This window comes from Neoarius graeffei, chromosome 25 (assembly GCF_027579695.1).
Source record: "Neoarius graeffei isolate fNeoGra1 chromosome 25, fNeoGra1.pri, whole genome shotgun sequence".
Lineage (NCBI taxonomy): Eukaryota > Metazoa > Chordata > Actinopteri > Siluriformes > Ariidae > Neoarius > Neoarius graeffei.
Window position 1 is genome coordinate 13,454,686 of NC_083593.1, and position 14,032 is coordinate 13,468,717.

At 44.6% G+C, this 14,032-nt stretch overlaps 1 protein-coding gene across 1 annotated transcript in view; it reads right to left on the reverse strand.

Annotated features, from left to right (window-relative positions):
* Positions 1 to 11,662, reverse strand: part of rph3aa (rabphilin 3A homolog (mouse), a) — a 59,217-nt gene extending 47,555 nt beyond the window's left edge. Inside the window, exon 1 of the mRNA XM_060909373.1 lies at positions 11,597 to 11,662. The gene's annotated coding sequence lies outside the window, so the exon portion shown is untranslated. The remainder of the gene's footprint in view (positions 1 to 11,596) is intronic.
* Positions 11,663 to 14,032: the final 2,370 nt, after the last annotated feature.

The window sequence follows — 14,032 nt, forward strand, 5'->3', positions numbered from 1 at the left end:
AAACACAGTTTGTTTAATAAATGAATTTATTATACAAAGATAAAAAGATAAATCAATATATACAAGCAGTGAGGTGTGTGTGTGTGTGTGTGAGAGAGAGAGAGTGAGTGTGAAAGACTTGACCATGTGTTTAGCCTCGTGTAGCTAACTACACGTGGTGGAGGCCTAGCTTGTTGGTAGCTAAACAAAAGAATGTTATCTAAACAGAACAAAGGATTAGCTCTGTGTTTAGCCTCGTGTAGCTAACTACACGTGGTGGAGGCCTAGATTAGCCTTGTGTTGCTAGTATGTGTTTGTGAAAGGCCCTATAGCCTAGCTAAAGTGTGTTTGTTAGGCCTGATGGCTTGCTGAGCACATGGTAGGCCTTGATTAGCTTTGTGTTGCTAAGCAGACAAAAGCGAAGCTGTAGCTAACCCACTAGCTCATAACCATACTGAATCCACTGAAATCTTAATGACATCAAGATGTATAATAATGAGAACTATATGTTAGTAGTAAAGAATAAAAGAGAGAAGCATGCGCAGCCTATCTATTAAACAATTGAGAGAACATAGAACCAAAATAAATCAACACGCTGCGTGTTCAACAGTGTAACAATAAACCTGGGTTTAAATTCACACTATTTCAAATAAAAGCAAATTCCTAAGACTATCCTAATTATGCCCAAATGCCAAAATCTTACTTAATCCTGCCTTTAGCAAGATATGAAGAACTATTCGCCGGTGTAGTCTCGGGCCTCGCCGTGGGAGCACGTGAGCCGCTCGTGATGGAGGCGGAGAAACTTTCGGGTCCAGCGGAGCACTTGGGTGGTTCCCGTGGAAAGCAGAGGGTTCTTGGTCCGAACCTCAGCGTTCGTGAGGAAAAGTCTCTGATCAGAATAAGATGCACAGCGCTTTGAGTTAAAAAGGATTCAATCGCTTCTTAACTTTTAACTGCCTGGGCTGCAGTCGTGACGTCACTTCTAATGCAAGTAAACCGGTTGTAACTCAGGTTGAGTTTAAAGATCGCGCGACTCTAGAGTTTACCTTTGCCAAGGGTAAGGAGATCGCGCTGAGTGATGGATCTTGCAAGAAAGAAGACGTCTTTTTGGGGTGGAGAGCGCCTCTTTATACATCCAGATCCATCGGAAGCCAGACGTGAGAGAGCAAAGATGGAAGCGTTGTCCCATTGTTTTATGTTTCCTTGTATGATGACGTAGATGATCCCACCCACGCGTGACGTAGGTCACACGGAAGTGGACTGGGAATTGTAGTTCTGACACAAGATGGCGGCATGATACCTACAGTCCCCCTTTTGGTCTCAGGGGTATGACGGAGTCGTAGCACTGAGAGCACCGTATCGTATCATCGCCGTGTCCATAGTCCTTGAGGTAGACTTGCTCTGCACAGTCCATGGTGTCCTGTAAAGACTGTAAACTTGTGAGTTCCAGTAAGACAGTTGGAGACAGAGGCATTTTGGGCATAATATAATCACTATGGGCATTTTGGGCATATAATCACTATCTAACTAACTAGATCAAAACCACATCAAAAAAATTAAACATGGAACATGAAACATGTAGTGTTCAATTTCTTATGCATAAAAAAAAACAAGAAAAGAGAAGAAATGAAGGAAGGAAAGAAGTATTAGTGTTTGGGTTGGCAAACCTAATCTTCTGGGAAGGTGATAGCAGTGGGGGGTCTGGCTAGAAAGCGTGCGCTACTGCGGCTAGCTGTCGGGGACACAGACCATCTTATCTAGCTAGGTGTGTAGTGTTATGTATGGGTTGCCTGGGCAGACCCAGTGGATGTCTTTAGCGAAGGTGCACATCCCTAAGTTTTGTGGATTCACAAAAGTGAGGATAGCACTGCCAAGACTATATGCCAGGTGTATTTGCGATGAATACACACTAGTAATAATAGCGGATTTTAGTATTTTATCTACCATGTTATACTGAAGGGTTATTACTTCATTGGGTTGGTGAAGTCTGACCGGGAATGTTAGTGTACGCTTATGGTTGAGTGATGCGTACAAGCTAGGTGGACATGATGGGCCTAGCTGTCGTCCACCCCCTTTTGGAGTGAGGACTGTTCAAAAGGTTTGATTCGATTATCATGGAAATCGATATGAAAGCGTTTGATTAGGCCTAGATGTCCTAATGTGATACGCGACGGGGAACGGTTTTCCCACGATCGAAAGGTCTCGACCAGGGTGGTAGGAACTTCTCTGAGATTCGGGCGTAGTAGGCTTTGTGTCCTTCTACTCTCGAATCGAGATTCTTTTGGGCACCTGTAAAGGTTGACTGTAGGTGGCGTTGTAGGTCGGCGACATATTGATGTGCGGTGTATGCAATCGCGATGCTCATGGCCTCTGGTTTGTATAGGAGATGCGGGGGAAGAACCGACTCTCGCCCAGTCATCATCCCAAAGGGTGTGACTTCAGTGGCGCAATGAGGGGTGGACCGAATGGCCCTTAGCACCAAGGGGAAGTTTCACATCACAAATTTTACCATGGTTTGTGATGTACTTTTGCAGCATGCTCACAATGGTTTGAATGGCTCGTTCAGCCTGACCAGAGAATTGAGGGTGGTACGCGATATGGAATTTCACCTCGACGCCTAACATGTTCCACAGCGCAGCCATTACACCAGCGGTGAAATGGGTGTCTGAGTCGATGGACAGAGGGAGATTTTTGCCACTAGGGGGAATCGCGATGTCGGGTGTTTCGACACCGGACTCGGTGCGCAAAGACATGAACTGAAGTTCATCAGAAATTTGATCTCGCGTGGCGCTTGGTTGATCGGTGTTCGCACTAATCTCGTCGCAACGGGTTTGTGCATGTTTTGTGGGATCCAACGACTGTGGGGTTTTGTTTTGTGTGAAGTTGACTAAGTTTATGTTGCAGGGCTTGGTTGGGATTGGGTCGCCTTGTGAGAGCCATGTGTCTGAGAAATGGTGGTGAAGACTTTAGCGCACATGAGAAGTGCGTTTTGTGTGTTTGCCTTCGCCACCAGGGGGGGCCCTACATCCTGACCCTCGCCTGCTGTTTCAGAGGGATCTCCTTCCCCCTTTTACGAGATATACCCGTGGTTCCTGGCCTAGTCATGCCAGTGACTGGTCTTTTGTCATTTTTCTTGGGCTCTTGTGTTTTATCTGTTGAGGGGTCTGACGTCTCCTGTAACAGTTCTTTAATCTCAGCCAACTGGGCTTTTAAAGAGTCCAGCTCTGAGTGGAACTCACCAGGTTGGTCTGAGTCACTGTGTTGGTCGTCTCTACCCTTGCGTTTAGAGCTACGGTCGGAACGCTTCTGCCGTTTCTGGTCAGAGCGGGGATGACGGTTTTGCTGCCAACCGTTTTGTTCCCTACGACCCTTTTCATGTGATGGGCGATTGCCATCGTCACTGTGGACTCGCCCTCGGTCCCTCCTGGCCTTACCTTGTCGATTTTTCCACTCACCATTGTGATGGTTCGGCAAGGATCGGGCTGGACCGGAATTCTTCCAGGTGGGTCCCCCTTTCGGTGCTTCACCTCCTAAGGTTAGCGGGGGCTTGTCCTCACCCTGGAGACTAAGGACTCTGGGTTCATCATCATTTCCGTTTGCGGTTTTGACAATGGTCTCCCAGGTCATTTGGGCTAGTCGTCTAATTTCCCTCATCGAATAGCGACCTTGTCGACACGTCAGTGTGACATGGGTCCGCACGCTTGGGTGGAGGTTATGTAAGAAGAGAGATATGAAACCTCTATCTTCTTCCAAACCTGGTGCGCTACTACCTTGGAAATAGGCAGTACGTAGCCATCTGTAATATTCACGAGGCGCCTCAGACCGTTTTTGTTTGATTTGTAATGCACACAATATCGCGGAGGTTTCGTCCGTGTATGGCGCATATTCTTCCCTCATGTAACTGCGAAGTTTCGAATAACTATCGCGAATGTTTGGGGGTAGTGTCTCTAAAAAGGCGCGAACGCTACTACTGGAGGTCTTCCAGATTAGTCTAAGTTTTTCACGTGTTGTGGCGTTCGGCAGGTCCATCAGGCATCGGTCAATTCCTCGTAAATAATCATTTACGTTAGTTCTTTGATTGTCGGGATCGAATTGTTTGATATCTTGGGCAAGTAGGTCAATTTGCCGTAGGCGGAGGGCTTTGTGCGCGTCCTTACGCGACGACCTTTGCTCTCCTGAGTACTCACTGTCTGAGCTACTCTGGAATCGCTCCCGCTTCGCACGAGATGCGTGGTCCGATTCATCTGGAGATGGATCAGGGAGACTGAAGCGCACTGACCTAGGTGTGCTACGGGCCTGGGCTCGGGATGAGCGCAGGGCGGCTCCATCCTGGCTAGACGACGACGACGTGTAGCAAGTTGGAGTTTGGCAGGATGTCTGGTCCTCGACCAGATCATTTACGGTGTCCGGTTCGGACGCCTCTTCCCGCTCTGAGCTTTGGCGCATTGTTGGGGGTCTTTCACGCCCCTCGCGCTGCTCTTGGGGGGTCTGCTCCTGGGCAGCCCTCTTAGCAACCATTTCGGCTTTCTCTAGCCGTTCGGTGCAATCATCAAGGGAGGTCTTCAAGAGCTCAAGCTCCCTATGTAAATCATTATTATCGGCTGTCAGCTTGGCATTGCTGGTGGTCAGCCTTTCAACCTCTCCGCGAAGGCATCTGATTTCTGAATCAGCATTTTGGAAGTATGATAGGAATAGCTTACCTAGTGCCGCCTGGACACTAATAGTTGTTCTTTTTGGATCTCTCATATGTTTGTTTGAGTTATCTAAGTTGTTTTGGCATTCACTCTCACTCGTGCTCTTAATGTTTGCCTTTTCGGAGGCAGAGCAGTGAATGAGGCCTGCGATGACCTCAAGGAGAGACACGTCCTGAGCGTTGTCTTCCATTTTTGAGACATGAGGGGATGCCATTTTACTTAGGCTGGATGCTAGATAATTAATCAAGTTAATTATTAATTTAATCATTATTAATTAACTATGTAATTAATTATGAAGGTTTATTTGGAAATGCTCTCTTATCCTAAGTTGAATAGGTTATGAGTATTGGTGATATGGTTATCACACTACTGTTAACCGTTTTAACACACCTGGGGATATACCTTAGCAGTTGCTGAATCAACTGATAGTTTATTTGTTGAACAATATTCCAGAAGTCAACAAACCAATCTCCTCACACGGGGCACCAATTTAACTGTGGGTGCAATCAGTTAATTATTGAAATTAAGTGATCAATCTCGTTAAATCAGTCTCATTAAATTTTGAAGGTCAATAATTAAAATGAATCAATCCCATTGAATCATTTAATTTGACTCGTTTGAATTGAATCATACCATAGAATCACTCTCATTTGAAGTGAATCGTTCAGTGAATTGTTCAATGAATCATTTAGTGAATCATTTAGGGAATTGTTCAATGAATCATTTAGGGAATCGTTCAATGAATCATTTAGGGAATCATTTAGTGAATCATACCATTAATCCTGGTGCTTAATAATAAATTACCAAACAGCTAAATTATGGTACATTTCCAAATTATTAAGATCACTTACCATATTATATAACATTTGCACCCTTTTTGAATTCTTTGAGAAAATTGGGGACTTCAGATATTGTTGTTCACACAAATAAACACAGTTTGTTTAATAAATGAATTTATTATACAAAGATAAAAAGATAAATCAATATATACAAGCAGTGAGGTGTGTGTGTGTGTGTGTGTGTGTGTGTGTGTGTGTGAGAGAGAGAGTGAGTGTGAAAGACTTGACCATGTGTTTAGCCTCGTGTAGCTAACTACACGTGGTGGAGGCCTAGCTTGTTGGTAGCTAAACAAAAGAATGTTATCTAAACAGAACAAAGGATTAGCTCTGTGTTTAGCCTCGTGTAGCTAACTACACGTGGTGGAGGCCTAGATTAGCCTTGTGTTGCTAGTATGTGTTTGTGAAAGGCCCTATAGCCTAGCTAAAGTGTGTTTGTTAGGCCTGATGGCTTGCTGAGCACATGGTAGGCCTTGATTAGCTTTGTGTTGCTAAGCAGACAAAAGCGAAGCTGTAGCTAACCCACTAGCTCATAACCATACTGAATCCACTGAAATCTTAATGACATCAAGATGTATAATAATGAGAACTATATGTTAGTAGTAAAGAATAAAAGAGAGAAGCATGCGCAGCCTATCTATTAAACAATTGAGAGAACATAGAACCAAAATAAATCAACACGCTGCGTGTTCAACAGTGTAACAATAAACCTGGGTTTAAATTCACACTATTTCAAATAAAAGCAAATTCCTAAGACTATCCTAATTATGCCCAAATGCCAAAATCTTACTTAATCCTGCCTTTAGCAAGATATGAAGAACTATTCGCCGGTGTAGTCTCGGGCCTCGCCGTGGGAGCACGTGAGCCGCTCGTGATGGAGGCGGAGAAACTTTCGGGTCCAGCGGAGCACTTGGGTGGGTCCCGTGGAAAGCAGAGGGTTCTTGGTCCGAACCTCAGCATTCGTGAGGAAAAGTCTCTGATCAGAATAAGATGCACAGCGCTTTGAGTTAAAAAGGATTCAATCGCTTCTTAACTTTTAACTGCCTGGGCTGCAGTCGTGACGTCACTTCTAATGCAAGTAAACCGGTTGTAACTCAGGTTGAGTTTAAAGATCGCGCGACTCTAGAGTTTACCTTTGCCAAGGGTAAGGAGATCGCGCTGAGTGATGGATCTTGCAAGAAAGAAGACGTCTTTTTGGGGTGGAGAGCGCCTCTTTATACATCCAGATCCATCGGAAGCCAGACGTGAGAGAGCAAAGATGGAAGCGTTGTCCCATTGTTTTATGTTTCCTTGTATGATGACGTAGATGATCCCACCCACGCGTGACGTAGGTCACACGGAAGTGGACTGGGAATTGTAGTTCTGACACAAGATGGCGGCATGATACCTACATCCCATTAAAGTGGCTGGTGATTGTGACTATATATCAGCATGGGTGGGTATTTTATGATTCAGACCTAGTCAGCTTTTGTACAGTAACATAAGTAAATTTCAAAACATCACTCCAAAAAATGAATGTCTAATGTAAGCACGTCTGAGAACTCAAGATTGTCAAAGAAATACATAATACTTATACAACTTCCCAAATCAGCTTACAAAGAAGACGCCTAAAGATTATTGATTCAACCCTTTCATAAAAATATATATATCCTTTTATAAAGATCCTAGGAACAAAAGTCCGGGGGATTCTGGGTTCTGTGTAGTATCCTATAGAAGTTTGTTTTTCTATCAGAGAAGGTTGATACTGATATTGACCTCATCTCATCTCATTATCTCTAGCCGCTTTATCCTGTTCTACAGGGTCGCAGGCAAGCTGGAGCCTATCCCAGCTGACTACGGGCGAAAGGCGGGGTACACCCTGGACAAGTCGCCAGGTCATCACAGGGCTGACACATAGAGACACAGACAACCATTCACACTCACATTCACACCTACGGTCAATTTAGAGTCACCAGTTAACCTAACCTGCATGTCTTTGGACTGTGGGGGAAACCAGAGCACCCGGAGGAAACCCACGCGGACACGGGGAGAACATGCAAACTCCACACAGAAAGGCCCTCGCCGGCCACGGGGCTCGAACCCGGACCTTCTTGCTGTGAGGCGATAGCGCTAACCACTACACCACCGTGCCGCCCCTGATATTGACCTGATAGGAAAATTATCATAATCTTCAGTAACTACTTTTAGTGTTGTAGTCAAGACCGCCTAAACCTAGACCAAGTCGTGACCAAGATCAGAGTGTATTGAGACCGAGACAAGACCAAGACTTTGAGGCGTTGAGACCAAGTCAGGGGCGACACGATGGTGTAGTAGTTAGCACGGTCACCTCACAGCAAGAAGGTTCTGGGTTCGAGCCCAGTGGCCAAACAGGGCCTTTCTGTGCGGAGTTTGCATGTTCTCCCCGTGTCTGCATGGGTTTCCTCCGGGTGCTCCAGTTTCCCCTACAGTCCAAAGACATGCAGGTTAGGCTAATTGATGGCTCTAAATTGACCGTAGGTGTGAATGTGAATGGTTGTTTGTCTCTGTGTGTCAGCCCTGCAATGATTTGGCAACTTGTCCAGGGTGTACCCCGCCTCTCGCCCATAGTCAGCTGGGATAGGCTCCAACTTGCCTGTGACCCTGCACAGAATAAGTGGTTACGGATAATGGATGGATGGAGACCAAATCAAGACCGAGACCAAAGCAGGGCGAGACCAAGTCAAAGCAAGGACCAGACCAATGGGTTTGAAGGGGGATGGGGAGGGATGATGGCTGTTAACAGCAATGAAAATTTTGAATTAGTAATGAGGCACATTATTGGTTGCATTTGAAGCACGAAATTTTACATCCAATCACAGTAATGATGTTAACAAATAAATCAGACAATGCATAGGCAATTTAGTGAAATCCCCAGTCGATTCCGAGACCTTCAAATAGTGGTCTTGAGACCGAGACTGGTCTCAAGTACAACACCACTAACTGCTTTATACGAGTAGATCCATAGACCGGCGGCACGGTGGTGTAGTGGTTAGCGCTGTCGCCTCACAGCAAGAAGGTCCGGGTTCGAGCCTCGTGGCCGGCGAGGGCCTTTCTGTGTGGAGTTTGCATGTTCTCCCCGTGTCCGCGTGGGTTTCCTCCGGGTGCTCCGGTTTCCCCCACAGTCCAAAGACATGCAGGTTAGGTTAACTGGTGACTCTAAATTGACCGTAGGTGTGAATGTGAATGGTTGTCTGTGTCTATGTGTCAGCCCTGTGATGACCTGGCGACTTGTCCAGGGTGTACCCCGCCTTTCGCCCGTAGTCAGCTGGGATAGGCTCGAGCTTGCCTGCGACCCTGTAGAAGGATAAAGCGGCTAGAGATAATGAGATGAGATGAGATGAGATGAGATCCATAGACTATCCCAGGAACACTGGGCGTGTTTGGAGCTACACCCTCACTGGGGTGCCAGTCCATTGCGGTGCGCCATGAGTTTTTATTTATTTATTTATTTATTTTTTGATAGCAAATCCTCCTGGCAGAGAACAGTAGACTAATTTCTTTTTGCCTACTTTCTCCTTGGTCTAATACATAAAGCAGAGAAACCGCTACAGTGCCGAACATTAGCTCAAGGGATTTTGTTATAGATGGAATAAAATCTTTGTGTATGAGGCTCCCAAGTACAGCGATGCGTGGTCTACTACAGTGCGTAGCTGAGAGAAAAGCCCTGTCACTTAGCATCACTGCTCGTTGTGTTACAGTGGAACTATCTCTAGCCCAGGGAAGGGAACGGCAAATTGACATGAGGGGGAAAAAAAAGCAACACTTTAGCTGCACACGGCTGTGTGGGATTACTCTGGGCTGAAGGGTCTTCATTCTGTTCTCGGTGTGTATGCGTGTCTGTTTACACACGCCACGTCCACGATAAAACAGGGCTCTGGAGGGATGATTCAAAGTGGGTTTTTTTTTTGTTTGTTTGTTTTTATGTCTATTCAGAAAGATCAGCAGTTTATGCCTACTATGATTAATGAATGAATGAGATAAAAAAAAAATAAAAAAAATTCGTTGATTTATTCCCATAAATATCAACCACCCACCCAGTTTCACTCGAAGGAAGAAGCTTACCATCTTATTAAGAACCTCATCCCTTCATCACCATCTTGAAGACTTTTTTTTTCTCTCCAGAGATAAAACTGTGCTTTAAACCTCATGCTATTTTACACCATGATTACAACTATATTGCAGGATGTAAAATGAAATACTCTGAGGCATGTGCTTGACCATCTGTCAGAGCTGGAAGAACACACACCTCTGACTGTTGAGTGTTTATTAACGTCATAGCTGCCATGCCTCTCTGCCAGAGATACCTTCTGGGAATTTGCTTGAGGCGTCGCTCCAGCACCAACAGGCAACAACAAATTCATCCTGAACGCACATAAAAATTTCCTACTGTTCTTGCCTTGTCTGTTAAATTCATCCCGTTTTATTGATTCATTACAGCCTCCTCGGTGTGAGGGAAGCCCTCCTACGACACGTCAACACGACGTGCTCATGCTTGTGATGTGACACGGGGTACAGAGGGAGCATTTAAGCAGCTGTTCAGTCTCAGCTCCCTATTAGCAGACAGAAGGCCTGGTTTTCTCTCCGTCACATTTACTATTAGACCATGTTTCAGCTCCTATTGCTTGGACTCTAAAGATTTATACCAAAAAGAAGAAGAAAAAAACATTTCTGACATGCTGACTGGAAGTCTTGCATTGTTAATGATGTCCACTTGCGTCCAGTGCATCACATGATCAACTTAAGACAGACCTAAGATATTAGATATTTCCTGATTGCCTAAAGTGGAAACATGACCTACTGGGAAGGAGACACTCTTTCCTTCGAAAATGATTTCTTTTTATAATTCAATTTGTCAACTCCTAGCGCATTAGCTCACACCAGTGTTTCGCATCAGGTCCATCATTAATATGCATGAAGTCTAATGCGCCTTTTCGATCTCCAAGCCACACATACTGCACTATCCTGAGTTCGGTGTATACCTACAACCTGCAATGTTGCTTTCTTTCTCAAGCCTGAATTAAAAAAAATAAAATAAAATAAAATAAAATCAGAGCTGTTACTCGAACTAACTTTATACTTCCAAATGAATCTCTGATGTTCATCCTTACGAATCAAAATGTACCCTGGAGTCTTTAGTGTTTGTAACAAAGAACCTGAAAGAAAAAGATTCTCAAAAAGATCTTTCAACTTCATGAATAATAGAGTGGATTTTAAGTCATGTCTGTAGGAAAAGCAATCACTTTTTAATACCATCAGGCTCATGGTCAAAAAGCTCACAGCCTCTGAAGAGTCAGCTCTCCTTATTTAATACACCGATCATGAGTCTCTTGAAGGTGTGTGTGTGTGTGTGTGTGTGTGTGTGTGTGTGTGTGTGTGTGTGTGTGTGTGTGTGTGTGTGCAAATCCCTGAAATGCTGCTCCAAATTACTATTGTTGAGATGTTCTGCAAGACACAAAATATCCTCTATGGTCACACTCCAAGAATGAACAATGAGACCCAAAGGTAAATTCAATAATTCATTTTTAAGCATATATATGATTCTAAATTATTTTTCAATAGATAATTACGTGATGGTCATGTGAAAGGGCAGGTCCACGACACCAAATGTAACTGTCTCAAATGAATTAATACTTAATTGATACAACTGAAAAACTACTTGGAGCTAATTAGTACAAATTAATTAAACACTTGCAAATCATTTTTCACAAAGGAATAACGACTTGCTGAACAGTGCTTATGGTTGAAATACTTCTGTCATTCATTTCTAATCTTGAACGTACCTCAGCGTGGTCAGAAAGTAACGCTGTTTATTGCTACATCATGTCAGACCCATGTCCATCCTCCATTCATACGACATCCATACATTTCCATACAGTCCTGGATCGTTTGAACAGGGTTATATAACTAGAATTAGCAAGATCACATCCCCAAAATTCAGGCATTAAGAAATTCAAATCATACTCCATTTTTCTTTGCATTTGTAAATGCCAGTTCTGGATCAAAAACTCCAACTCCACTAAAGGATCAAGGTGTCACCAGAACTTGGTAGGCATTGTGAGGAAAACTTACCTTACGACTGATGATCTGTGCTGCGTTCCGACACAGGAGAGGAGAGAAGAGGAGAGGAGAGGCGTGAGATCACTCTGCCCGTTTCAGCTGGAGCTATACGCCTATCTGTGTCTCCTGCACACACTGTCTCCTCAATGTACTGCTGCTCAGAGAGAGAGAGAGAGAGAGAGAGAGAGAGAAACCTCCACCCCCTCCTCAGCCGCCTGCATTAAATCACAGAGTTGCTGCGCACAAAAGCTCCTACCTACCGCGCACAAAGGCTTTTTCTCCCCGATACATGATTTACAGTGAATAATAGTGCTCTTAATTGCTATTGTTAGAAGATTCCCAAGGTAATTGCTTTTTTATTTCACTGCTACGACTCCTCTCCGCAAAAATATCTGACAAATCCTATTAAATTAATATGGTCCTGTTTGTGCAATTTTATATCACACACACGCACACACGTATACTACCAAATCACACTGCACCTCTTGCCACTGTATCTTAGTTATATTTTACTCATTTGGCTGACTTACATTTGAGACAGGATACAAGCAAGCACTTGAGGGGTTACTGGTCTTGATCAAGGACCCAAACGTGGCAGCTTGACAATGTTCAGATTTAACCTCACAGCCTTTTAATCAGTCGTCCAAGGCTTTAAGCACTCAGCCACCATTCTTTTATTTAACACATCTCCATTTTATAATGGAGACTCTATAAGACGCTGGTTGTGCCAATCCTGGTATATGGCTGTGAAACGTGGAAAATGAATCAAGGAGATAGTAAGATGATAGACGTTTTCAACAACAAATGTCTTCGAAGAATAATGAAAGTACGTTGGGAAGAACATGTATCCACAGAGGAACTCCTGAAGCAAGCAAACTGTAGGCCACTAAGCAACGAAGTAAAGAGGAGGAGGTGGAAGATGATTGGACACATCTTACGGCAAGACAGAAACAATCTCATGAATGTGGCTATGACCTGGGCACCAGAAGGAAAAAGGAAGAGAGGAAGGCCAAAAACAACATGGCGCCGGACAGTTGAGAAAGAAAGAGCTGAGGCTGGATGGAGATCATGGGATGAGGCGAGGGAGACTGCTGCGGACAAGAAGAAATGGAGAGAAACTGCTGAAGCCTTATGTGCCACCTAGGGCGCGAAGAAGACAGGTACAGGTATCCAAAGCAATGGAGACATGTTCCAACATAAGGATTATTCTAAGGACTCAATAGTGGCAGTGTTGATTTAACACTGGCATTCAAACACGCAACTTTCCTATTAGTAACCCAAAGCCCTAACCACTGAGCCAGTGCTACCCTCTAAAATTGCCAAAAGTATGTGGGCACTTGACCATCACACCAACATGTCCTGTAGGTCTTCCCCAGACTGTTGGCAGCACAGAATTGTCCACTGTAGAATGTCTCTGTATGCTATTACAATTTCCTTTCACTGGATCTAAGAGGTCTGAACCTGCTCCAGTATGACAGTGCTCCCTGTGCACAAAGTGAGCTCCATACAGACATTGTTTACATGTGGAAGAACTTGAGTGGCCAGCACAGAGCCCTAATCTCAACCCCAGCGAATTCCTCTGGGATCATTTGGAATGCTGACGGCATGCCAGGCCTTCTTGCCCAACATTATTGCCTTTGTAGTTGAATGAGCACAAATCCGTGCAGCCACACTCCAAAATCTAGTGCCAAGTCTTCCCAGAAGACTGGAGGTTATTGTAACTACATCTGGAATGGCATGTTCGACAAGCACACGTTGGTGTGATAATCAAGTGTCCAAAAACTTTTGGCTATATTGTGCGAATAGTGCAATGGTTACAAACCTATTCCACCATATTACAGAAATAAAAAAAGTGTTCTTTATTAGCAAGTTTAAATATTCATATCCCTACTGATGCGTGTCTCATTAAGCACTTAAAAGAGTCGACAAACGTTGACTTTGTTAAGGCGCTGAGACATGAATGTTCAGTCAGGATGAAACTCTAAAGCCGTTTTGCTCCGAGTAGCCGAGTCGATACTCAACAAGATCAGGAAAACAGAGAGCAGACAAAGCTTGGATAATGATCTCATCTCATCTCATTATCTCTAGCCGCTTTATCCTGTTCTACAGGGTCGCAGGCAAGCTGGAGCCTATCCCAGCTGACTACGGGCGAAAGGCGGGGTACACCCTGGACAAGTCGCCGGGTCATCACAGGGCTGACACATAGACACAGACAACCATTCACACTCACATTCACACCTACGGTCAATTTAGAGTCACCAGTTAACCTAACCTGCATGTCTTTGGACTGTGGGGGAAACCGGAGCACCCGGAGGAAACCCACGCGGACACGGGGAGAACATGCAAACTCCGCACAGAAAGGCCCTCGCCGGCCCCGGGGCTCGAACCCAGGACCTTCTTGCTGTGAGGCGACAGCGCTAACCACTACACCACCGTGCCGCCCCTTTG